This window comes from Pelecanus crispus, chromosome 2 (assembly GCF_030463565.1).
Source record: "Pelecanus crispus isolate bPelCri1 chromosome 2, bPelCri1.pri, whole genome shotgun sequence".
NCBI lineage: Eukaryota > Metazoa > Chordata > Aves > Pelecaniformes > Pelecanidae > Pelecanus > Pelecanus crispus.
In genome coordinates this window covers 64,342,893-64,367,144 of record NC_134644.1, presented here as the reverse complement: position 1 = coordinate 64,367,144, position 24,252 = coordinate 64,342,893, and positions in this window count along the sequence as shown.

The window sequence follows — 24,252 nt, the reverse complement described above, 5'->3', positions numbered from 1 at the left end:
TGCCTGCTCCAGTACCACCTGTCTCTGGAGGAGTCTAATCTCCATTAGGGCCCCAGGTTTTAGTTTCTTTTCCTATGGAAACAAAGTTTACATGACATATTCTTTTCCTGGTCTTTTCTTCTGTACCTTCTTCCCTGTGTGAACAAATTCAGGATGCTTGTGAAAGTAGGAGGCAATTCCTCTTCTGAAGGAAAGGTTCCATTAGAAGCTCTACCCTTATTAGACATGGGAGAATTCACATGGAAGAGCTTTTCATGTGGGTGGGACTTTGCAATGTTTCTTCCCCACATGGATTCTTTGATCTATAACAAGGGGTGAGGTCACACTTAGTACAGTGCTGTTAAAAAGTCATTCAACATCTTTATTGAAAGTCAGCCTTCATTTATTCTGATGTTCACACAACTGTTGTTTACCTCAAAGCTCCTCAGGCACACAAGATTGTGCTAGAAATGTTTTTTTTTCTCAGTGTTGCTGAACAGCATTGTATTTATCTTATGCTTACATGCATTCAAGCCTCATTGCTTTGTCAGTCTGCCTAGAGTCTGTGTGGTGGTCATTCTTACACCCATGGTCAGACTTCATGCAAATATGGTGGCAGCATGATTCAGCCCAAAAACTTGGAGTTTCCCATGGCAGCCTGCCTGCTAGAGTGCTCACCTGGAACCCTTGCCGCTTGAAGGCACTCTCAAATGTAACCTGTGGTAATTTGCAAGCTGTTTGCTAGGGCAGATGGAGGTTAGGAATCTGGATTTGATAGGCCGTAACCGTTACGTTCTGGTCCATCCTACTTTGCAGTTCCTAACTAAACTGAATTCCTGAATGTCATCACACCTGAGATATGAGGAAACTCATCCCCTGATCTGAGTGTTGTTCAGGATAAGCCAAACCCAAAGCCTTGGATCCAATTTCTCCCCGTTCCTTGAGTAAAGGGAAAATTCATATCCAGATGATGTGACCCAGGCTCATGTCTAATTGTAGCCTTTCAAACTATTTACATTTCCACCAGTTATAGATGCATAAGTCACATGACACCTTCTTTATAGGAAGGAAAAAGAAAGGAGCAAAGCTCATGACAGGAGGTTGATGCTTTGCAGAATGCATGTGGTATGGCATGTAGCGCTGAAGTGTTTGGGAAGAAGCAAAGTCTGTGCTGTATCTAGGTGTATTTTTTCTCAAAGTGAGTAACTAAGTTTTTTAAGTTAGCATTGCTGTTGTTTATAAAACAGCTGTTCTAAGTAGTTGTTGCTTCCAAGGCTATGTGTGTTTGCCTGGGTGATTTCTGCCTTTTCCTCAACACTGCAGCTGCAGATGACAAAGTTATGTGCAACTGAAGACAGCACATGCCACTTTTGCAAAGAAATTACAGGAAACATTGTTCTTTTTCTTAGAATCTCCTTCACAAAGAGGAAAAGAATACAACAAAACAAAGTATCACAAGTATGTAATGGTCATACATTCCTGTTTCTTTTGCCCTCACTATACTTAGAATGTTTGTTTGATATGACCATATGTCTCTTTTAAAAACAACGTCTGTATCCACTAAGAAGAAAGGCCTTCTTTAGTGGGACATGCTCTGTGGAAACAGATTTTTCATCTCACTTTATTTCCTCTTAAATTAATGTTTTTACTGTAGGCCCAGCCTCGTTTGCATCTGAAGTTAATTAAAGATTCGTCACGGACTTAAATGAAAATAGGACTGAATTTCCAACAGTAGGCCTTTGAAAGAGAGTCTGAATTAAATGTGCCATAAGCACTACAGAAGGTACATTATTATTAGTTCCCCTGTCTTTTTTCTGTCTACCTTTTTAGTTCTTGAATCACGTGATGAGCATATTCCAACTATTTATTTTTCCTAAGAGCTTCTTTCAAATATTTCCTTTTAAGAGTGTTAAAGAGTTATATGTCCCCATAAAATAAATTTAGAAGTTAGAGAAGTCAAAAGTATTCACAGATGGTAGCACATTTTTTGTATTTACTGGTACAAAATGTTTTATTATAGAAAAACTCTTATAAAAGGGATTAATCTATTTGGGGAGTAGGTCATGTGAACAGACAGCGCAGAAAGAAATACAACCAATTGAACCAGATTCTCTTCTCTCACACAAACATGTTGTTACAGACACATAACACCCGCTTGTGCAATCACCCTTTTGTTTTCACAACTAAGTCTACCACATGGGATTAGTTGTCCTTTGCAACTACTCTTTTAGTACAGTTAATTACTGATCCGCATAATGAGACCTCATCACACTTGACACAGTCATTACTGGATAACATGCATCAAAATATTGATATGAATTCTGAGCATTAAAAGTTGTTCAGAACAAGTCAGTGAGAATCAAATAGATATTGAATCTATTTAGCTTGTCCTAAATAGTGGAATTCTTAAAAAACAAAGCAAGCACTCTCCACAGACAAATGCAAACCTTAGCATTTGAATGGCATGAATGACATGTCAATAAACTGAGTATTTAACTTCTCCTATAAACTCACAGAAATTACATGGGCATTCAGCTTCCCAAAACATTGCCTAGCCTTTGGTTCACATTTTTAGACATTTTTTTGTACCCAATTATATTTCTTCAAAGCTTTTTTTTTTTGAGCTGGAGATAGCAGTTAGTGTAATTAGTCATCAATGGTCTTAAAAAGTAAGAACTTTATTGACTTAAGCAGTAATAGTGTTTTGACATCTGTTTAGCAGCTGTAATAATCAGTGGTAGTAGAGATAAAGATGTAATGCAAAAACTGCAGGAATGTAGGCATTTTAATGGAGTATCTTTGTAAGAACTGGCTGTGTAAATACACATCCAAGTTTTTTGTGCATTAGCAAAGAATTTGCATGTATGTGATTGTGTATATATACACATGTGATGCACTTTTGAGTTTTTATATTTTCAGATCCCTTAAGAAGTATTTGTCTATGTAACTGTAGCATGTCTACTGGATTGTATATAATTCTTCAGTACCAAGACATATGCACATCCTTTGTTAGCAATAGCCTGTGATATAAACAAAATGTCTATTTAGTAGACAAGTATTAAAAAAGTTGCCCATTTTAATTCAAGTACTGAGAGAGATGAAAAGAACTAGGTGATTATGGTGCAAGACTAACTAACCCCTTGTTCTCAGGAAGTCCCTCTAAGGCACAGAGTAGCAGAGAGTAGTTCAATGAGGTCTGCGTGCAATTTTGATCGTAAGTGGTACAAGCAGAAGGAGGTTGCAGTTGGTGCTGGATCCTGTTTGGAAAACCTCTGAGAACTTTGAGCAGGTGGGGGGAACTAAGACATTGTTAAGTCAAGGCAGGTGGTCAGCATATTCTGGAAAGTTTCAGGTGCATACCTGAACTGAGTGATTTTAAAAGTTTTAGTAACAGAAAGAAAAATATTGTTCATAATATTTTACCTCAGAAAGAACTTTTTTACTAAGGAAGTTCCACAAACAGGAGCTTTGAATAGTGGCCTTTGTATAGTGACCTATCAAGTGGCCAACTCGATGAAAATTGTCCTGTGTTGCTCTGTGTAGTCTTCATTATAACATGCCCTGGAAAGAAATAGACTTGAAATTTCAGAACTCATCTCTCTCATTTCTTTTTACTGAATGCAGCATTACTTTAGAAGTAATAGAATGGAAGGAAACATTTAAAAACCATGTCTCTGAGGTTTCCTAATCCTCACAATTTGAAGCATCTGTTTCCGAAACCTACGTTTCTTAATATGAACTTTGGTACACAGTTCTATTGTAGCTCTAAACAAATGTTATTTTATTATCATTATCATCATCCTTGGTGCTATCTAGATGATTCTCCTTAAATAACTGAGAAAATGGCTGGGAAAATGCCTATTTTGTTACAGTGCAAATTTCATAAACCAGTTATGGCTTGTATTTACACTTTTTCCCAGAAACACACATGGCTTCTTGCCATACTGGCTTTGGTTCCTCAGTGAATCACTCATAAAGGAAATCCAACTTGTGAAATAATGAATTGATATTCCTTGTTTTGCTTTTTTTATTTTCTTTTTCAAAAAATTCCCTCATGTATTAAAATGATACTTTTACCCAAAAGAAAAAAACCACAGTAATTCACCCATTTGAACCAAACATCAAGGTTAACCTTCTCTTGTAATAGAAAAACCATATCAGGATGCTTTTGTGTGCTTCAGATAGATACAAATATATTTGTTTATAACTAGGAGGTCTTCTGCGGGAGATGGAGACCAGAATAATGAAGCTGTGGGAAATGGTAGTGGTTTTGGGGTTTTTTTGGGGGGGGTTCTTTTTTAGTGGTACTAAAGGTAAAGGATAGACAGCACTTCAAGCTGAAGCCAACAGTTTGCCAGCAAAGTTGGTAATAACATATATAGGTACAGATTCAGGATTGCTTTCAGGCTTTGCCAGGGCATCTCAATGAGATGAAATTTTTCCTCTGCTTAGTCAAAAATTGTCTTCCCTGGGAAATCTTCCTTTCAGTTGCAGTAATGCTCTAGGACACTACAAATTATTTTTATTCAATGCCTTGACTCAAGCCATCTACAGGTTTAAAACCACATCGTAAGAATGTATCATATCTGCATTAAATTACACAGAGGGTAAATTTGCTTAGATAGAAGTCTTTATAGAAATTTTGTCTTTCTGTTGTGAGTCACTTAACAATGGCTGAGCAATAGACTTTGAAGATATCTTACTTTGCCCATCCTTGGAGCCTTAATGGAATAGTTCAGCTAAATCCTTCCAGATTTCCTCTGTACTAGAGTGAATGCTCTGGCTTTGGCTGAGATAGGGCTCTTAACAGTAATTTTTGCTGTCATATGTAGTGGTTCTTTAGCAGCCAAATGGGACAAAAGTGGTAACTGGGCATGATGCTACCCATTCTGGTCTAAGAATGCTGAACACTGAATACAGAGAGGATAAGAGAGAAACAGAAAAGTAAGAGTATAGGTAGAGAGGAAGAATACAAGGGAATAAGCTCAATCTCTTCTTCAGGCTATTTTCCCCATTTATAACCCTTCAGACAGGAATATAATGGTACAGTGCAATTAGGAATTGTATTGAGTGCTGGCAACTTCGACTTGGAACAGGTGCAACCCACCACGTGTGTTTGTGTGTGTGCATCCATACACACACCCACATATATACATACATTTATTTTTACTTAGAAATTCTACTATATACATGTTAACTTCACAAATAATTAAAAATAAACTTTTCAAAGAGTACTTTAGTTCTTTTCCATAGCCAGGTTATTAACTCTAGTAGAGGGAGGTTCTTGAAGAGCCTTTTAGTGATTCTTCTGTACTGCTACTTTGTTAGACTTTTTACTTACATTGATTAAGCTGTCATCTCCAAGTCCTTGAAATATAAATGACCGTAAAATACACAGTGTATGTGGGCATGCACACACACATACTGACTTAATAATTTGCAATTTATCCATTTGTAGGTTGCTTGAACACAATGGTTAAAATTATTGTAGCTTAACCTGAGTAAGTTGTGCCATTCTCTGGCTTTTAAAATCATGACCCACATCTTTTCACATTCAGGAAAGGATTTCAACTAAAAGTCATCCACAAAGATTTCTGAGGACTCTATGGTGCTCTTCTGTTTAAGATAAATTAAATAATCTCCTATCAGTTGTCTGCTTCTTCATAATTTTTTTATTTCTTGATTCTCCAACATATTTTTAAACCAAGTTCTCATAGTCCTTCAAAAATAATGCTACTATTACAAGCTATGTATGAACTTTGTTTTTGAAATATGAATGCTGTCATAGGTGGTTAAGTTCTCTTTTGTAGTATTTTAATGTAAAAGAGAGGCTGTTTTATCTGAACAACTTTCCCTACCATGTTTCAAAATCAATGAAGAGCTGATGTATCTCTTAGTAGTAGCTATTACCTCTCCATGATACACACCTTCCCACAAATCTTAAAACATTTTTGTCCTCCCAGTTTTCTTGTTTGTACGTGTTGACCTTCTGTGAATCTTTAGATGATATCTGCTTTGTACACCCTTCTTCCTGGAATAAATCCAGCAGTGAGTTGAAGTGTAATATATTTTATTCTAAATCACAGCAAAAATTAATTTCATGTTCAGCTTCCAAACAATGATAGACTAATTAGAAACCAACCACCATTAATGGTTTTGAATTTCACAAGACTAACTCCCACTATATGCTCTTCTTCATTAAATTTTTCTTTGTTCCTATCTAAGGATTACATATATCAGCTCTTCAACAAATTGTTACCTTGGATTCAAACCTTGTTTGACTATGCTTCTGCTCATATCACAGACTTGTTTTTTAAAGGATGAAGGAGTAATATGAATTCCTGTCTCATACATAAAGTAATTAAACCTGGTCTAGCAGTTTGTTTGATTTAAAAAAAAGTCTAGAAACACCTTGTCTTTAGCTGAAGAAATCAAGCCACAAAAAAGCCTGTCTTTCCCTCTGAGTGATACGTTGCAGAAGTTTATTGTTTTCACTGCCTCAAATATGCCAAACCTTAAATTTCCTTTTTTTTTTTTTTCACAAACATGTGTACTGGAGCTCATGTTGGTTAAGGCAATTCATAATTTCAGGAGGGAAAGGGGAGACCAAAGCCTGAGCTTCATGGTAGTGCAAACATGCTGTCATGTCCCTCAGTGCAGCCACCACTGAAGCTGCCCTGATCACTGCTCTGCAGGATTGTGAATGGAATACATCTGAGTAACCACTCCCTTTGGGTTTTTCTTGGAGAATGGGCCTGCAGATATGTGGACATCACACATTAATCTGAGATGTGAAGACACCAAAACTAAAAAATTGAACAACAGCAGTAAGATAGGTAGGCACGTGGATCCATTATTAAGCAAATGGATGTACTGCAATGTGCAGCACTATGCTGAGAATAAACTGCAGCTTATCAGTAGCTTGGGTGTCTGCCTTTCTGTGTTCTTATCTGGTTTCTTATGATTGGAACCATTCCCTTAATGGTTAAATGACTAATCAAGAAATTTAATACATTATTAGAAACCATAAGTTTATGTAAAAAAAAAGTTCTCACTCCTGAAATTCAATTTAACTTCTTTTAATCTCTTTCTTAGCATTTTCAGAAAGTTCTTTTCTTCTTTTCAGTTTAAGATAATTTAGTCCCATTTTAAATGCACCATTTTGATTTGCTGCAAATGGCTAAACTGCTTGTTTCTCAACTCTGTCCTTTATAGTGTCTTTTTCATTGTTCATTCCAGGATTACTTTATCTGTCTCAGTCTGTGGTTTTCATTTTTCATAACTTCTTGCAGGTATATATAAAATTCAACTGTAAGGGTTTCAGGGCCTTTGTCTGGAGTTACAAAATTGACCCAAAAATACCTGTCTCCCATTGTTGGAAAAAGTGTATACTGTATTTGAAAATAAATTTGATCATGACCTTAGATACGATAGCAGAATTAGGGTTTTGCAGCTTTCATTTTCAAGCTCCTGCTGTAGAGCATGTTAATTTGCTGAAAGCCATCCCTTCAAGAATGTAGGCCACAGTGGAAGGAGAGAAACAAGCGAAGAAAAAAACAGCTTAAGCTATAGAATAGCATGAGCTATTCAAAAGTGGTGGCGTTTTCTAGGTTAAAATTGCAACAGACTCTTTATAGCTTCGTTATTTTTTACAAAAGAATTCACAGATCTCTGTTTTCTGCCAGTTCCTACTAAGTGAAAGCACCTTTGACGTATCTTATTGGGCCTTACTGAATGGAGGATAGAACCATAAGCCATATATACAAGCTTCACAGAATGTTTCCATAGTTCTTCTTTCCTCCTGAAAGGAAACTGAAACTGCTGCCCAAAGGCCATAGAAGTTTATAATCGCTGAAAACAATGCCTCAATCTATTCCCTGTATCTTCTTCCATGGTTAAGCCTTAGTCAACAGCCACACATGACTTTTAATTAGTCTGAAATTGAATGCCGCCCCTCCTCCTTCAGTAGCTCATATTTTTTTCTTTTCTGTAGAAAGGCTGGTGAAAAGAAGCTGACTGCTCAGCACTTCTTCCTAGCCATATTTTCTCAAGCCCTTTTAATGGCTAATAGGCCTTTAGGAACATGCCTATTTTACTTATCCCTCACTGCTTTCTGTCTCAGTGATGTCATTCTGCTTTACCTAAGCTCTCAGCTTTGTTGCATGGTATTGTTACCATACATATGGTGAGGGCCAGCAGTGCTTGCAATGTTTGCTTTGTAATGCATGAAAAAGACTTAATTGTTCATGTTGTTTCAATAGGCTTTCTGAATAGATGTTCCTATTAACCACCTTCTAAAAAATTGGCTGGAGGCAATGGTAGAAACAGTAACAACACCACCACAGAACAAGAAAGGTTAAAGAAGGTTTGAGATTTACACACTAACAAATGTTTAGTTCATTTAATATAGTTTTAGGCTCAGGAGAGGAAACAATATCTTCTATTCTACTGTGCATGCATTTTTGTTTTTCAGTAACCTCCTGCCTATACAGCAAATTAAGCCAGTCTTGCCTGCACATGGATATGCACACAAGAAGAGTAAAGCTATTACTAATTGTAGATTCTTGACAGTATGTAAAGTAAAAGTGGTGTAAGGCACTAGCTGTCCGGACATCCTATATTGAGTCTGGTATATGTTTAGCCTGAACAAGTTTACATGTGAATGTTGTATCACCTAGGAAACCCAGTAGAGGTTGCTAGTGTTGAATTTTTATACAAATGAACATGTACAGCCATCCCTCATACGATCTGAGTACAATAAACTGAAGTTCTTGAAATTTACTCTTAGGTATCACAATTCATAGGACACTTTATTTTAAAAGTCCTGCATTTCAGGTAATTGCTAAAACAAGTTATATGTATTAGGTCAGGAAGACTAAAACTGTCTTTTCACTTTATAAGAAAAATATGGCAATTTTTACTCTTAGAGCCTTTTTTCCCCCCTAATCTATCTAACAACTATTGTCTCTGTTCCTACCCATAGCATAATTCCCATGATGACTTCTCCCAATATAAAGTTTGTCTGTCTTTCTAGACTGTAGCCAGCAAAAAATACAAAAGCAGGGAAGAATGATTTGCAGAATGCCTGTGTTGGCATATGGTAAGGAGGGTCATAAAAAGGTATTTAAATCTCTCGGCTGAAGTTCTTCTAAATTGGTGGGCTGCAGTAGCTGATTTTGTTTGTAAAGGAAAACTACAGTTTTCAGGACTATGAATTTTCATTTCATATCACCACATTGTTCCTGGTTCTGTGCTGACTGAAAAGAAGATTGCTTTCTTTGCTACCTAGTAGAAAATGAAACACTTGAATATGATTTGGGGCAGGATAAATGACTCCTAGACTCTGCTGGCACAATGTGTAGTCGACTGCAGCTGGCTGTGCCGAAGAAGGAAACAGGGTAGGGATGGAGGATCCTTGTGGTGGAAGCTGGAGTTCTGCCAAGGGCAAAAAATCACAGCAAAGCTCAGCTTGTTGTGATATCTTCTGAGAGGAGAAAAATCAACATGAACGTTGAGGAGAAATAAAGTGAACAGGTTTAGTGGTGATGAGAGACTGTTAAAGTGTTATTGCCTGTAAGTCACATGTTTCTGCAGGTAGTATTTCAAACCAAATGCTGAATGGCTGTGACATCTGGAAATAATTTCATAATAGAAAGATCTGGGAGAGAAGTGCATGAATAGGGTGACAATACAATTCATATGTATAAATTAAGAAGTGACTAATTCTTTTCCAGGGTGGTACTGGATGATCACTGAGGCACTGGTAGAGATGGTTTTTGGTTGGGATGAAATTTGGTCACAGAGGGTAGTAAAATGGCTTTGTTATTTTCAAAGCAATTAACTTATAGGAATTGTGGAAACAACAAAACTAAAGGTCAAGGTCATCTTTGGTTATGAGTCCAGGTGCAGAAGCTCACCATAGGAGGCAGATGTCAGGTTATGTGATAGAAGCTCATCTGCACACCCTCAAAGGAGTGCAGAGAGCCAGTGGCAAGCAGGGGGGACCCTAAATAATACCCTGCCCCTGCTGCTCCCAGGCCCATCATAGGGGCCATCAGCCCATAAAAGGCCCATCATCACAAGCCCAGAGGAGCACAGGGGCACAAAGGCAGTTGGAAACCCAAACTGCAGACTCAAAGGAAGGAACTGACACCTTGTCCAGTCCCTCCCAGGGCTGTCCCAGGAGGATCTCATCCCCAAGTCCAGGTGTGACACCTATCACAATGAGTCAATGCTGGAACACCTCTTGGACTGAGGGGGGTCGCTGCCTAGAGGTGTGGGGCACATTATGGGATGCAGGGGAAGAACATTTTGGGATTGCACAGGACTTATTATGGGATGTTTAGAGGAGAAACCAAGGATGGGGAAAAGGAAGGATGCAGTTGAAAGGGGTAGATTTACATGACAAACTTAAGGTATGTTAGTATACTCTTTGTTTAATACAGTATTAATCCATTAATTGCATGCTTTTTTTAATTAAAAAAGTTTTGGTCTTCAAGATGATTAAAAGTTAAATCTATACTGCTTATGCTGTTTGCTGACCATGTTAGTTTTATTTCTGCTGTAAAATAAGCACATTATGTGACCTTTGAAAATAGTTTCTATAAATTTGTGTTTTTTCCTGTTTCTTTTCTATTTCATCACTCAGTACACGTTTTTTATAAATAATTTTTGAAGTTTAATTACAAGTAGGTTAATACAATCTTTGTGAAGAGTTCTTGGCATTTTATAACTAGTTCAGAGGTTAGAATTTTGCTTAACAGTATTTTTGGAAGAGTTAGTTAGGAAATCAGTAGCTTTTATTTTTTCCCAGAAGGAGGAGAGGAGGAGTGCAGTCAGGAGATAAAAAAAACACACAGAATGAAATGAATAGTCTGCTAAGAAGAGAAAGGAGGCATTGCCTTATCCATAAGCCTCAGATATAGAAATAAAATAGCAAGTGGTCAATAAGAAGAATTTGAGTCTCAGGGTTCAAATCTGTAAAGGAACTTGCCTATAATGTGACTCTGAGGTATAATTTAATGTTGGTGTTCATGTTCATAATTTAGTGTTGGTTGTTTAATGTTCCATTTAAACCACCTGCAGAACTTAGGCACTTTGAGGTCCATAGACACATAAGCTTTTCCTGTTAAAGTACTTGGTGGGCCTACAGTCCTGTGTCTGGATGTACGCAGGACTGCCACCTGGGCAGGGCTGAGCACACACATTGTGTTTAAGACCTCAGAGAAGACACATAATTTTCCACTTAGATTCTCTGAAGGTCTAATATGGCAACTGTGTTCTCAGTCTCTTAAGTCATATTAGCCCTGGGATCAGGACAAAACATGACAGCTTTATTCAGTATGATTTAGAAGCACAGTTGCCGGAGGTGGGTGCTGCATGCATTTTTGATAATATATGTTTGGTTAGAGTAAACAAATAGGAAAAAATATGTAATTCTGTTCCAGAATTACCAGGAATACCTGCCCCAAGCAGCAGGTAAATTTTCTGCTCCTTTGAAAGTGATACCATAAATATAAGAGTTTATGTTTTCTTAGTCTAAGAGTTGTCATGCACAACATGGCATCTTGGAGCCCTATAGTTAGGTCATTCAGTTGGTATAGAACTATAGAATGGTTTGGGTTGGAAGGGACCTTCAAAGATCGTCTGGCCCAACCTCCCTGACATGGGCAGGGACATCTTTCCCTAGATCAGATTGCTCAAAGCCCCGTCAAACATGAGCTTGAACACTTCCGATGGTGGTGCATACACAACATCTCTGGGCAACCTGTTCCAGTGTCTCACCACACTTATAATAAAAAATCTCTTCTTTATGTCCAGTCTAAATCTACTCTCTTTCAGTTTAAAACTGTGTTGCCTTGTCCTGTCACTACAGGCCTTAGTACAAGTCTTTTCATGTCTTACTTATAAGCCTCCTTTATATACTGGGAAATAGATTCTGGTCTTTATGTATGGGAAATAAAATCTGGTCCCTGTTTCCAAGGTTGCTTATGCAATATTTATTTTGTGGTAATTGGAGAAGAGAGAGAGACTAAGAGCAAATGAGTGAGTGAGTGAGTAGAGTGAATTGGGGAAATATGGATTTGATGGGTGGACTGTTGGGTGGATAAGGAATTGGCTGGATGGTCACATCCAGAGGGTCGTGGTCAATGGCTCGATGTCCACATGGAGACCGGTGACAAGTGGGGTCCCTCAGGGGTCCGTACTGGGACCAGTGCTGTTTAATATCTTCATCAATGACATAGACAGTGGGATCAAGTGCACCCTCAGCAAGTCTGCAGAAGACACCAAGCTGAGTAGTGTGGTTGACACGCCAGAAGGATGAGATGTTGTCCAAAGGGACCTGGACAAGCTGGAGAGGTGGGCCTGTGTGAACCTCATGAGGTTCAACAAGGCCAAGTGCAAGGTCCTGCACCTGGGACGGGGCAACCCCCGGTATCAATACAGGCTGGGGGATGAAGGGGTTGAGAGCAGTCCTGTGGGGTACTGGTGGATGAAAAGCTGGACATGAGCCAACAATGTGCGCTTGCAGCCCAGAAAGCCAATCGAATCCTGGGCTGCATCAAAAGAAGCGTAGCCAGCAGGTCGAGGGAGGTGATTCTGCCCCTCTACTCTATTCTGGTGAGACCTCACCTGGAGTACTGCGTCCAGCTCTGGATCCCTCAGCCACACAAAGGACTTGGACCTGTTGGAACAGGTCCAGAGAAGGGCCCCAAAAATGATCTGAGGGCTGGAGCACCTCTCCTACGAGGCCAGGCTGAGAGAGTTGGTGTTGTTCAGCCTGGAGAAGAGAAGGCTGCGAGGAGACCTTATTGCAGCCTTTCAATACTGTCCTGGTTTCAGATGGAGTAGAGTTCATTTTCTTCCTAGTAGCTGGCATAGTGCTGTGTTTTGGATTTAGGATGAGAAAAATGTTGATAGCATACTGATGTTTTAGTTGTTGCTAAGTACTGCTTATGCTTTAGCACTCTGGACTCTGAATCCAGCGATCCGAGTTCAAATCTCGGTGGAACCTCCATTTTAGGATGAGAGAAAATGGGCTTAAGCTGCACCAGGGGAGGTTTAGGTTGGAAATTAGGAAAAATTTCTTCATGGAAAGGGTAGTCAAGCATTGGAACAGGCTGCCCAGAGAGGTGGTGGAGTCACCATCCCTGGAAGTGTTCGAAAAATGGGTAGATGTAGCACTTCGGGACTTGGTTTAGTCTAGTCTACCCTTAATTGGTTTAGTGTGGACTTGTTAATGTTAGGTTAATGGTTGGACTGGATGATCTTAAAGGTCTTTTCCAACCTAAACAATTCTATGATTCTATGATTCTACTGGCTGGGGCTAAACCATGACAAATACTTGAAGGGGGCTGATAGGAAGGATCAGGGCAATGTTTTTAGCAAGGCCTCTTGTGACAGGACAAGGAATAACGGATTTAAACTAAAGAAGAATAGATTTAGACTAGACATAAGAAAGAATTTTTTTTACAACGAGGGTGGTGAAGCACTGGAACAGGTTGCACAGAGAGGCAGTGGAGGCCCCATCCCTAGAAACATTCAAGGTCAGGTTGGACAGGGCTCTGAGCAACCTGATCTAGTTAAAGCTGTCCCTGCTCACTGCAGGGGGGTTGGGCTAGATGACCTCAAAAGGTCCCTTCCAACCCAAAGCATTCTATGACTCTATGATTCTATGAATTGGGTATCGTCAGTTATTATACCTCTGTCACTCCTTTATAAGATTGGATGTAGGTGTCTAGCTCATAGTTTTAAGCAACTGACTCCAGGAGATACAGTGAGGCTTAACTTGAATCTCAGAGAGAAGAACATTAGAACTTAAGATCCACATTGTGCTTCTGCATTTTATATTGAATACTCAGTATGCTGGCTGTAATGAATCTTGTTCTAGGAACGCTCTGTTCTTCCCTGTATATTGCATAAGGGATTGGGAGACTTGCCTTGGCAACACTTAAGTCTAGTTCTTGGTCTGGACAATTAGATTCAAGTAGCTTTCCCTCCCTCTTCCCCCAGTCATAAAAACCAAAATATGTCATACGGATTTTTTTCTTTGTTTTTAATAAACTGCATTTAGTGGTATTTTTGAAAAGTTAGTAATTTATGTTTCTTCTGTAGTTGGTATTTAATCTTTAAGTGTCCTATATGCTAAAGGAAACAGCAAAAATCTAATATGAAAAATATGCAGATTCTGACTCTTAACTGAATAAGGATGACTGATGAGCAAGTGAAGTTTCGTAATATCTTGAATAAATTAACCTCATATTGATACAATTAAAATTGAGTAGATGTTGTTTGTCTTGAATTTACTGAGTTGTTGAAATTAAATCTTAGCCAAATTGAATAATCAAGAGGAAATAATTATGTTGATACACTATTTTTCTGATAAAATCAGGTAAACAAAAGAGCTTTTTAAAAAGTATTGAAGAGTAAGAAGAACAGTTTGCAGAATATTATAGTAAATGTTCTTGGTAGTGTTCTGATAATACAGCTGAAGAAAAAACTAAAAAAAAGTTAAACCAGGTGTAAGAATGAATACTTCCTTTCTGACACCATTCTTGAATAATATCTATTTTTTATGACAAAAAGGGAGTGGGAGTGGCAGCAGAATGCACATTCATATATGTCCTCAGAGTTGTGTGATGTTATATGGGACATTATTTCAGGTATTGTATAGAAAATGAGACTCCATCCTCCTTACTGTGCTCTTCATCCTTGGTCTGCACTGTTCACTGCAATATGATTCTAATTGGAGTCACTCTAATTCTCTAATTGGATCTGACCAGAATTCAGAGTTTGAAAATTCCAGCATTGGAGGAAAACTTGGATAGTGAATAAGGAAGTATGCAATTTCTCTCACTTGCTTTTTAAAAGAAGGTAGTTTTTATCCTCTTGCTGCTATAAATATTTATGGGCATGGGTCCTTGGTCTGACTTTTCTTTTATCCATCTTCATCTATTATTATTTATTGCAATTCATAATCATTTGATGAAAGTTCACATTCATAAAATTTTATTTTAAACAGAGAATTTAACCAGTTTCTTAGGATACGTAGAGTTTTACTCTTTGAACTGATCATTTTGCATCATGTTATGCCTGGGGATACCTGTTACTAGTTACACTTGAGGGAAATACTTTCATCAAGTATACTGTAAAAAGTTTCGGGAAGATATAATAAAACACAGGTAGTGTTTTCCTCAATCCTGTCAGTGTCAGGGAAGAATACTGAAAGGAACAGGAAAACTCACCTGATTAGCATGTGGCTCAGAGGCTGGCACTATCGGTGGACTTTTGCTTTTTTCAGTCAGGGGGAGGTCTACATGGCACTGGGCCTGCTGGAGTCAGATGGAGTTCAGCTGTCTCCAAGGGGGAAAAGGATTCTTGCTCATGAGTTGGTGGGGCTCATCGAGAGGGGTTTAAACTAGGTTCGAAGGGGAAAGGAGACATAACCAGGCTCACTAGAGAGGACCCCAAGGGTGGCATGCCAGTGTTGGGGGTGAAATCGATAGCCCAGCTCAAGTGCATCTACACCAATGCACGCAGCATGGGCAACAAACAGGAGGAGCTGGAAGCCATTGTGCAGCAGGATAGCTATGACTTAGTCACCATCACAAAAACTGTGTTAATGCTTGGACTTGATGATCTTAAAGGTCTTTTCCAACCTAAACAATTCTATGATTCTACGATTCTATGATATAATCTATTGTATCTAGTGTTTTTTTGTTTGTTTAATTTATGTCTGTGTTGCTTTGATGTTTCATAAGAACGAAGTATTCTTTATTTATCATCTGAATTTATGTCAGTCCAGCCTAGAGGCCTTTGTATTAATGTACTAGATCCTGACAGCTGAGTTCTCTTGCTGTTGAAGGGCTGCAGTTATGAATATCTCCATGTGTTTTATTATCAAAATTTCTCTCTTTAACCTGTAAATCCAATGCTTAGAGTCAGTCTGACTAGTTCAGCCATTGGCTGTGGTGACTGCAAGTGGCAGTGACTCTTACAAGAGTATGAAGAATACTTGATTATAGTTTCAGCTACTTGAATGCCTATCAAAAAGATGTTTCTGTTTCTGGAAAATTAATGTTATTACTTAACCCATTTGCTTACAAAGTGAACCCATGTTTTCTAAAGTCCTGGCTCTTCTTCTTACGCCATAATAATTACTGGTCCATTTAGTAGGTTCTAGATGTATTAAGTTAACTTACCAATTTGAAATGTAAAGGAAATAAATAAACCGTTAAATTGAAGGGTCTTCCAAAGACATGTATGCAAGTTGCTGTTCTGGGTAGAAAATTCTTCTAACATATGAACTGAACTGACATTAATATGACTAGAATAAAACAGAGAATGACAACCAACAACAGCTCAAGCCTTTTTTTGGAGCCTAATAATTTAAAGAAAATAAATGCAAAACTGTAAAATAAACAACCACGGACAAAATGAAAATCAAAAAACCCACGAACAAACTTAAATTACCTAAAGCACAGAGAATAGAAAATTAATTATTGCCTTACTGTTAGGCAAAACTTGCAGTACAGCTGTAGGAAAGTTTGTCTTCATAAACATAGATCGATGGCCTTTTCACTCTGTTTTTCCAAGAAGCACTACATAATTGAATAAATAGCCATACTAATACAAAACAATCAATGCATTTAGTGTCACTAAACCTAGATTTTTCAAAAAAAGCTTTCTCACCATACATTTTATAACAAAGAAAAATGTATCTTAAAATCTTGAATTTGTGTTTGTTGATTCATTAGGTCTCAGCTAGATTAACATCAGCTCTTACTTCTAAGGGATATAATGAATGACTGATGCAACTTTAAAAGGCATGACACATATCTAATTTCTTCTTCTTTTTTTAAGCATTGAGAAATTGTTAAACCCAATATTCCCCTTCTTGTGCAGTCTAAACTGTTCATATTGATCAGTCCCCTCTGTCCGTGCTCCCATCCTCTTTTAGAATTAGGGTTTTTTCATTCTTCTCACTTGGAGCTATGCCATATACTGAATTATCTCTCCTGGCAGTTTTCCCAGAGTAGGTTTGAAGTTTTGTTTTGTTTTGTTTTTTGTCCCTATCATCTAGCCACACCCTTAATCAGACCCAGGTGAGTTTTATAATCCTTAACAGTTGCCTGGCAGATAGCAAGTTTTGTTGCCTAGACAGGACAGTAATTCCTGCTATAGAAGGCTGATCTGGGTTAATTGTAACGTCTTCTCTGAGACACTGATAAGTCTTTGGGGTTGTTTCTTTTGATAGCTGTTTCAGGTATTTCTTCAGTCTGTCTGTGGTTGTGCTATGACAATTTCTTCTTGTGAAATAAGGAAATAATAAGTTGTTTCCATAGGTGAGTGTTTATACCAGGACCTTGGTCAAAATGTAGGAGAGAAAATTAACAGATGAAAGAGTAAGGCCTTGTAGATGAAATTATGTCCTCAGAGATACCAGAAATTGAATTGCCCTATGTTTGTAGGGCAATAAATACAGGTTTGACAGAGGAAGATGAGTGACAACACGACTAGCCTAGGAAACATTTTATTGAATTTACCTTGAAGCCTGAACCATCCTCAAATTAGAATTTCTTGTGTAGGCAGAACCACTCTTACCTTCTTGAGTGAGCTTCCTATAAGGTAAATGGTCTTGCTAGTCTGATGATTGTGGATGTATCCATTAATCTGTGTTAGCTGGCTACAGTTTTAATCATGAAGACAGTTTATTCACTGAAGTCAACAAAACCATCTTACAGCATAAAAAAAAGGAGTAAGTCTTTGCCTAGTGTTGAGACCAAAGAAAGCATCTCCCAATTAACTTAGTTTAGCTAGGGCATTTATTTGAGGGGACATAAAAGGAGAAAGCAAGGAAGGAAGAATATTTTTTAGTCTTTCTAAGAAGTCATTGAAAACAGTTTAGTTGTATCACAAGCAGTTTCTCTTTGCTGACATCTACCAATCTTTGGAGATTTGGAATGGCCTTCATGAAAAGAGTGCTTGTAAGGCAACAATGTTATTCTTCACCTACCAACAATTCCCTTTCTATGCTCAATCTTCTCATAATTTTGCTCTTTTGTTTTACAGTGGTTTATACCGTGTTTTGTACAGGTCTCTTGCTCAGTGGCTGTAACTTCATACAGATGCTTTTTTTTTTTTTCATGCAATCTAGCAGGGAAACACAGCTTGCAAAATCAGAGCAGCAGGAGAGGAAGAGACAAAAAGCACAACCTGTCTTTTGCTTCTGGATGTCACACCATAATATGTGCTAGCCTGCCAGGCAGCACAGTGTAGCTTCAATATAAAAGAGCAATTTGCTCCTATTAAAGGTGTAGAAAGGTGTATTTTCCATGTTAACTACTGGAGAGAGTTGTCAGGAGGTGTGCTGTGAATTCTTTGCATGTATTGGCATGTGATATAACAGGAATATTAAAAACAAGCAATGGAAAGTTCATCAGAAGTAATAACACCAGCAGTAATAAATATTTTACCAGGAAATGTCTAGTGGTTTGGGGTTTTTTTTGGTAATGAGAACACCAAAAATCAGGAGAATTATTAATTTAAAAGAATGGTAATGGCTAGCCTTATGCTACATGACTGCACAGATTTTTTGAACTTCCCTTCATCAGGCCCTCTTTTTCCTACACATTCTCATTCCATAATCTCCCCTTTAAAAGTTTCCTTTGTGGCAAGCTCACTTTATGGTAGCCAACTGAGTAAACTGACTCTCTTATTTTCATGCACAGAGTAGATGCTGATCTTTCTTCATTAGCTTCTAGATATCTTTAATAACCAAGGTGTGCATTCTTCAGTAATGTCATTCAGGAATTATGCCAGATGTGCTCACAGTATACAGTTTGCCTGTTCAAAGCTATTAATTGTCTGTGTTTCTTCTTGTTTTTGTAATATTTAGTGTTAAGGGTTTTTTTCCTTTCTTTACCTGGAATAATGCATTTTTCCATTCAATCTAATTTAGAATCTGTTGTAAGGGACATCTTTTCTGCTGTATGTTGCATACACAATATTTATAATATCTTATCTACAGCTCCAGCATGCTTCAATCAAAAAGCTGTTGCCACATCGGGAAAGAATTCAAGATGGAAAATGGCTAATAAACAGAAAGGACAGAAAGTCCTTCTGCTTTTCTATTTTCAGATCATACTTTAAGACTTTGATTTCAGAGTCAGTGATTTTTTCCTATTATTCTTCACTCATTTCTTTACTTTGAGGCAGTTCTATGCTTCTCTTCTCATTAAAAGGATTTCTGTGATCCTCAAAAAAGGAATTGTTTAAAACACCACATCTAATAACATTACATGGTGTCAGCTGTTGCAGACACCACAAATCTTTTGTCTTAGAGTCACCCAGGCAAAGCTCTGATGAAGCTTTATGAGTTTGAGAACTCTGCCTGAGGCACTGTTGACTTCTGTGAATTCTGTGCAATTTATCATGCTCCATACTTGTTTCATGACTCTTATTAAATAAATATTTTGTCTCGATTTATCTATTCATCAGGTGCAAAATACCTATTCCACTGAATGTTAGATAGAATTGTTTTTTGAGGGGTATATTTGTATTTATATTGTTTAATGAAAACCATGACCTAAATTAGTATTCAGGTCAATGAATTCTAAGTTAAAGTTGGATTATAAAAATATAGATGGGACATTGAAGAGGAACTTTCAGAAGTATTTTTACACATGGAAGATTTCTGTAGTCCCACATTATTGTATTTTAGTGAGCACTGAAAAAGAAACTAGTAGTAGTCTCTTAGTGATTTTTTTTTTTTTTTTTTATGGTCCTGAATGGGTGGAAGAAGAAGAAGAAAAGATTTTTTTTTTTTCAAATTCTGAATTTTGATCTGAATGCATAACAAATCCATAAATTGAGGCCAGGCTGAACAGTCTGGCTCAAGGATAGGATAAAGGGGATAGAAAGCCCTTTTCCATGTAGTACTCAGCTAGTACTCCTCTATAATATTGGACAGTTCTAGGTATAGTGACCCAAAATACCTTTTGTTGATGTTTTACTGCTAATCCTTGCTAGTCTGAGGAGTTGTCAGATTGTTCATGTGTATATGTATATCATTAATTGTCATGTTCATGATTAGTGGAAAGAAAACCTCACTGGATGTCAGAAGCTGTATTTTTTGTCTTGCTTATTATTTTGAATGGAAATTTTGCAAAGAACAAAATGACAATATCAAGGGTAACATTAGCATACTTAATTTGTGTTCACTGACATTAACCAACTTTGTGTAAAGTGCAAGCTTCAACATCTAGTGCTTTACTAAATGCATAAAAGGCAGAACATCTCTATTAATTATGTTTCTAAAAGCTTTTTCAGTAACACTGGTAGCTGTGGCTACTAATTATCTTGGCTCTCCCTCCTGTGGTGTGTGCAGAAAGGTTCCCTTAGTTATCTAAGAGATGTGACCAGTGACTAACTATCATGCCTGACATGATGGAATGTGGAAAAACAGAATCTATTTTCTGTATATTTTCTGTATAATCCCCTGCTTTCTCAGTGATTATAATGGCTTTCTGGTATGGAAGATGGTTTTGGTGGCCTTTGTTAGATGGTGGCATTATCTCTTCTTTATTTTGTGCTTCCCCCAAGGTGAAGTAGAGGCAGCTATTAGGAGACACGGTAAAAGAAATTTGCTATTTGCTTGTTTGGTGGAAGGCAAAATGTACAGTAGTAATATGTTAATATCAAGATGGAAGAATACACAGAAAAATCATGCCAGGTGTTGAGCCATCAGTATGAAAGACTTTGGGAAAATATCATGACCAGCACTTACAAAATGCCAGCTCAGTTGTTTTGCTGCTGATGGTGAGAAAATCCCCACCTTGTCCCTTAAAATTAATGATGGACATTGTGCTTCAGGCTTAATTAAGTCACTAAGTATATTGTCTAACTTGCGAAGTTACAATGTTGTTGAAAACCAAAGCAAAACACTTCTTTTACAAAATTCACCATTCATAAGTGAAATATTCTTTTTATAGGGAGGAACCAATTTATTTTATTTATATATATTTTTGTCTGTAATTTGATTGCCAGTCCCACTGTTCTTCTCTTGTAAGAAAACTAAAATAGATCAGCAACTGTGTTTGCAACTATTTTTTTTAAAGCCTTTGATATCATAATTAAGCCAGTTCCTGTTTCTCTTCTTTTTCAGAACTTTTTCTTTGATAATTCTAAGTTATCAACCTGCATGTGTTTTTATTTAAGCAAAGTTTTCTGTTGGTTTTCTGTGAAAGCTTACATCTTGATAGGTATCAGCATGGTAAAGATAACCTCAAGTGATCACTTAAAGATGTTATGTTTCAGATGGGAGATTTGTAGGAAGGTATAGAAGAGACGTCTTTGAAGTAATCAGGCTTAAAAACCTTGAACTGTAAAAAGTTACATTATTATAACCCTTCAGGGCTATAATATGTATGTTTTATTATAACCCTTAAGGATCGTCTGTTCTCTTTTTCATCATTTTTGGGTCCCTTGCTGATAAAGACCTGTCTAGTCTATAAAATTAACACTTGAAGGTACAAAGGGAAAAGTGCCAAACACTGACTGGGAGCAGAGCCTTGAAACTTCTTTTTTTCCACATTCAGCACAAGTCTGGGCTATTGATTGCATTTGGATAAACATTTACCATTTATTTTTAGTTGTTTCACTTGGGACAGCTATAGATTCAGAATGCAAGAGAGATAGTTTCCTCTTGAGGACAATGGGCCAGCTAAATCTCAGGTGTTTGAGACTGTTGGGTTGAAGTCTGGTTGCTTCACTACCCCATGTGAATATCTGAGATCACCAGGCTCTTTAGCACGCACTTGCTCCCCCTAGCATTTTCTGTGCCTTCTGCCTATCTCCCTTATTTTTGAACTTGAAACTTCACCTTGGATCTAAAAAACACCTGTCTAGAGAAATCCCAGTACTTTCCAGAGAGGATGGGTTTTGCCAAATACATTTTGAAATGATAAAAAAGCTTTGCTGGGAGAATGCCTTAGCAGCTTTCATTTGTGACTTAATTCTTGTTTCCATTTACAAGAAAAGGAAATGTATATTACCAGGAAGCTGAGCATTCTGTCTCCTTTCTTTCACACTAGCTGCAGAACCAAGACTGTGAGAATGGCAGCTGTGTCTTTCTTCAGTTTTGTGGTTCTTTCCAGTTATGTTTTCTGCTGTGGTCCCTGATGGAAAAATAATAAAGTACAACAAAAAAGGCCTTTCACTCTAATGTGGTTACAATCGATCTTCTTTGCAGATCAGCTTCCTTTTGCATGTGGTCTCCATGCAGAACAACAACAAATAGTATAAAGATTTATTTCCGATTCAGCTCAGCAAAACAATGCATTTTCTCCAATAGATATCATTCTTATTTTTTCAAATCTAAGTCAGACATGCCTGCTTTTTCAGTTGGGTAGTTATCAGAATATTAAGACTGAGGAGACAAGCTAATAAATTATTTCTCCCTCTTTCCTAAAAAGACAATGACAAAATGCAATGTCAGCTGGCATATTACAGCATCCCAGAATGAATGCAGAAAGACTCTAACATGCTTTAGCTGGAAATCTTTGATTCCTTGCAAGGGCAAGCGGCTCTTTAGGGCTGCTAAGATATGTCTGCAGACCTTCCTAGCATGATACTTGCATATTGTTGCCACATGTTTAGCAAATATCTTCCTAGTATTATCAATTCTAATATAATCTGTGTATCTAAGCAAAAGGAATGAGGAAATGTCACTCACATCAAATTAGCTTTGTATATCAAATCACTTTTAGTAAAGACATCTAAAAGCTGTGTACAGATAGGCTGATCTCAATCACAGAAGAGTTTGTAATTCACCTACAGTGTGGTCTAAAGTGGTCAAGGCTGTAATAATTTAGGCCAAGATAGCAATATATTTCTATATTAGACTTGGATTTTTTCTAGATCTCATGCCAAATTCACTTTTCTTGAAGTACAGTATACTGAACACAGCATCATGTTTAAGAATATGTCAACTTTGAATAAAAACAACAGTATTCTGGCCCCTTATTTCACACTGCTCTCATGTTTAACTGAAGTACCTTAGTTTCATTTAGTCATTTTATGAATGATAATTCTTGGGTTTAGGCACTATTGTAATACTTTTCTTCCCAGAAAGAAACACAACAGAAAAAACCCAAAGCATACTGACGTGTTTTAGAATCAAGAATCACAAAGATATCACCAGATACTCCTCAGTACGTGTATATTATCTATATAAGAAGAATGTTTTCTTTGATATTTGTCAATATACACTGCAAGCCTTGGCAAGTAAAATTAAAGAAAACTTAATTTCTGAATCAGTTTATAATATCAGAACTTGCTGAAATCTATAAACTACTGAGAATTGACACTAGACTGCTAACACTTTGCTAAGATTATAGAGTACCTTTTCCCACCCTGAAATAGGTTTTGTTTGGTTTTGATGATCCCCAGCTTAGGATTCTCTCTCTTTTGTATGAGTGTAAAAGATCAGGATGAATTCATTTTAGCTAATTACTTTGCACAGAAATAGTGCTTGTTTTACGGTTGAAGTTGTTAAAAGAAAACCTGTATTTAAAGTTTAAAACACTGTCATGAAATAATGTAAATCTAGTTCTTAATTCCTGGTGACAGGTTTCCCTGATGGCTTTTGAAAATTGACTGAACATATGTCTCTATTAGCCCTTCCACATTGGTTATTTTTTTAATTTAATTTTGTTTTGTTTTGTTTTTGCAGATTATCTCCCTCCCCCTAGTTGTTCTTCCGATGTGGTCAATAGCACAAACATGAAAACTTTTTTTCTGCTCAAGGGAGGAATGGCAGGGGGCCAAAATGAATGTCAGCACTGTGTTTAAAAAAGTAGTCTCCTGAAACTACAGTCTGAGAATCTCTACCACTGATCCACATTTCTAAAAGATCAGTATATTTCTCTTTTCATCCAGGATATAAACTGTTGTGTACTGCATCAAGATCAATGGATTTTCATTCTTTCAGGCTTCGTAATAACAGAAATGATAAGAAGTTAGTAGGATGCGTTGTCTGTGTTTGAGTATTTTGTGTGATGGTGGTACTTGAAAACTGTCTATAAAATATAGTTTGTATTACCCCTTCCAGAAAAAAAATTAATTGAAAGTTCATAGGCAACAAAGTAATTTAAACATCATACTGGAGAAGAGAAACCTTAGAGAAATGTATTTCAGAAATATCGGAAGAAGAACAAAAATTATATTTCTTTTTTTTTAAGAAATATGGTTTTGGAGTAGAAAAATCACCAT